The following is a 3,710-nucleotide window of genomic DNA, read 5'->3' as shown; positions in this document are numbered from 1 at the left end:
CGTGGGTTACAAACTTCCTCCCCCGCGGAGACGCGTGCCGGCCGAGCCGCGGGATCTGCAGGGCCGCCCCACGCCCACCTCGGCGCCCGGCCCCCCGCGGGAGATTCCAGCGGAGATCGGACCGCGCCGTGTTCCGCCTTCAGCCCAGCTCCCTGCTCCTCGGGCGCGCTTTGGGGCGGCAAGATACCAGGGGGCACTTTCTGGTGGGCATACGCCGTCTCGGGCGTTGTTCTGATTTCTCGGGGGCCCAGTCAGAGTCACAACCCCGTGCTCCCTCTAGAGAAGGAGGCTGACGGACAAAAGAGCTAGATTGTCACTAATCAGAAGAGCCACCGTGTGAACTGAAGCCTGGCCCTGGAGCCTGTATTCCTAACCCCTGGGCTATACTGCTGCCCCCAGGAGCTAGAAAGCCTGATACTCAAATGGGCTGGGGCTGCTGCTGAGCTGAGCTGGTTGGGTGGCTGCCCCAGCCACGGCAGGGCTCGGAGATCATGCTGATCCTCATACTCAGAGCTGGCCTCCCCGGGGGGTCCCCAAGATCAGGGATAATAAAGCTTAGTGGCCTCTTGCTTCAGCGGGGCCTCAGGAGCACCCCAGCTGTTTCCCCCATCTGCCTCAGCCTCTCAGAGGACAGAGGGGGAAAGGTAGGTTGTGAGGATATCCTGGGGACAGAATGGGATCCGCAAGGGACCTGCGAAGCTCAGTTATAAGGGCACAGAAGAGAAGGAACTTGCCTGCAGTCATGTGGCAAGTAGCAGAGCTGGGATTTGAACCTGGGCAGTCTGGCTGTTCTTTTTTACTCACCGCCATGTACTGCTGCTCACCCGAGGGAGAAAGAAGTGAGGGTGACTTGAGTCACGGGCTTCCCGTAGGAGGAAGGGTAGGAGGGACATCAGCTGTGTCTGCGGGAAGAGCAGACAGGCAGGCCGAGGAGGGGGTGGCCTCCCAGGGAAAGGTAGCTGGGGATTGAAGGAGCTCCCAACTCAAGGGGCCCCAGACACCCCATGGCTCCCAGTGTTCCCAGTTGCTGCCCAGTTTCTGGAAGCTGGAGGGGCTTGCCTGACTGGCGGGTTCAAGGTGGTCATTTTATACAAGGGAGCGGAGGCGCAGAGGCATGTGGCCATTTGCTCAGATCTCCGGGGCGTGTGGACAGCGGAGCAGAGGCTGGGGCCGGTTTGTCTCTGCACGCTGCTGCCTCCCCGTTACGCTGGGCTGGCGCGTGCTGCACTAAGGATCGGAGCCTGGCCAGGCTTCAGTTGTGTTCAGTGGTGGCTGAATTTTGATTGAGTTTGTTCAGGGTCGCTCAGGCTGCTGCGATTGTTCTCAGGGGTTCTGTCTCCCCGCCTGGGCTGCCAGCCATGGCTCTGCCTCCCCGAGGTAGGAGTCTGGGCAGGCGGGTTCCGAGGGGAGCCTGGAGGGGGCCTGGAAGACACCAGAGTCATGGCGTGGCATTGGGACCCCTTGGTTGGGCTGAGAAGGACCAGACCTTTCCCAGGATGCTCCGAGATTTTCAGAAAGCACTGGCTCTTGTCGGGGCATCATAGATTGGCCGCTGTTGTGGTTCACAGGCAAGACCAGCCCTGCAGAGACGACTGAGCCCTTCTTCCTCTGGCAGGGAGGACGCTGTGACTGTGGGGGACGTTGGCTTTGGCCGCACCATGGGTTTTGAAGGACCCTTGGGAGGCCATGTGAGGAGAGTTGTTTCTGGAAAGTGACTTGGCCAGGTGGGTGTTTGTGGGTTCAGCACAGAGACGGTGGAGGGACCTAGAGGGAAGATTGGCCCTCGGAGCCTGGGGGAGAGGCCAGTTTCCCGAGGGGCTGCAGCCCCCAGAGCCTCAGTCTTTGCCTGATTATCGTCAGTAACTCAGCGCTGATAAGCGGAACTACCTGCACACGGCTACCGTGAGAAAGCCATTCTCCAGATGAGGAAACCAGGGCTTGGAGGAGTTAGGCTCCTGTCCTGCGGTGCCCGGCTGTTCAACAGCAGATCCAAAGGGGCGCCTGGGGGCCTCAGTTGGTTAAGCGTCCCGTCTCTTGATTTCGGCTCAGGTCATGATCTCACAGTTCCATGGGTTCGAGCCCCACATCGGGCTCTGTGCTGATGCCATGGAGCCTGCTTGGGATTCTGTCTCCCTCTCTCTTGGCCTCTACCCCACTTTCTCTCTCTCTCTCTCGCTCTCTCTCTCAGTAAATAAATAAACGTTAAAAGATATTAAAAAACAAAAAACAGATCCACTCTAGCCCTTGGGCTCCTAACCAGGCCCTGTACTCGCTGAGCACACGTGAGAGGCCACCACTGTCAGCATGGGGTGGGGGCATGAAATACGCTTCCGGGGGCTTGCTGGCCCTGCCTCCACGCGGTCATGATGGCTCCTTGTACCTCCCCCTCCCCAGACCCCTACCTCTGGACTCCGCAGCATTGTGTCCAGGGTCCATCTTCTGCCGGCTCCCCCCTGCTCAGGGCCTCAGGGGCCCCCTCTGCCGTGGTGTTTATTGGATCGTCCACTGGTGTTCCGAGACCGAGGAGAGCAGCCCCCCGGGTTAAGTAGCAGAGCCCCTTCCTGGCACCCAGAGGCCCCGATTCCCACCCCCCTCTGGCCTCGCTCATGGAGGCCCATGGAGCTGCACGCTGGCTGAGGGGCCCCGCTCCCCGGAACCCCGCTGGGTGTCCCCTCCCCCTGGGCCTAGCAGTCCCGTCTGTTTGAATGCCATCTGCTCGCTTTGCCCTGCTGACCAGCAAAGCCATTCTTTAGGATGACGGCAAATGCTCTGCTTGTTGGCCTTTCCTGTGACATCTGTCACCAGCTGCCCCGTGAAGTTTCTGTTCTCGCCCTCGTGTCCAGATCACAGGGGGGCATCACACGTGCTCATTTCCGTCTCCCAGACGCCCAGCACGTGCTCTGCAAGCACAGGTTGTACCGAGGGCAAGGAGGGCGGCCCGTGGTCTCCAGGCCAGGTCTGCCCTCAGAGAGGCGGCCCCGGGGCTTCCTGTCTTGTGTTCGCAGGACTCCTGCGGGCCTCGCTGAGTGTTGCCTTGAGGCTGGGCGCGAGGCCTGGGGTCCCTGGCAACACCCAAGTTGCCTTTTTTTTAAAGTTTATTTTGAGAGAGCGAGTGCGAGTGGGGAAGGGAGAGAGAGAGAGAGGGAGAGAGAGAATCCCAAGCAGGCTCTGTGCTGACAGCGGGGCTCGAACTCACGGACTGTGAGATCATGACATGAGCTCAGATCAAGAGTCAGTGTTGTGCCTTCAAGGCCCAGAGGAGCAAATGAGGAGCCGCCTGGGGGTCCAGCAAGGGCCCCTCACCTGTGAACCTGTCCTGGGCTGTCCTCGGGGCCAGCCGCCCTGGTTCCTGAGGGGACCAGCTTGACTCTCACAGAGACCGTCTCCCAGACCTCACCCAGCCAACGCGCGGGGCCCAGAGTCAGAAGCTACGTGCCAGGCCCCGCTGGGGAGGCTGGCCCTTCTCAGGGCCTGGTGGAAACGTTGACACGGCAGTCTTGGCCAGACTCTAAGCCCCCTGGGACAGGGATTAAGCCCCATCCACGTGTCCCCTCCGTGCGGCACAGTGCTGGGCTCACAGCGGGTGCCCAGGACCTAAAGCCGCATCCCCCCGATGGCGGGCCCGCGCCTGCAGCACACCCCTCTGCCCCCACCCACAGGAAGTGAGCTTTGTTTTAACTAAATGTGCGTTGGGGCTGATGGGACAACAA

Source organism: Crocuta crocuta, unplaced genomic scaffold, assembly GCF_008692635.1.
Source record: "Crocuta crocuta isolate KB4526 unplaced genomic scaffold, BGI_CrCroc_1.0 scaffold13, whole genome shotgun sequence".
NCBI lineage: Eukaryota > Metazoa > Chordata > Mammalia > Carnivora > Hyaenidae > Crocuta > Crocuta crocuta.
The sequence above is the reverse complement of the archived record's forward strand: the minus strand, read 5'-3'. Positions refer to the sequence as shown.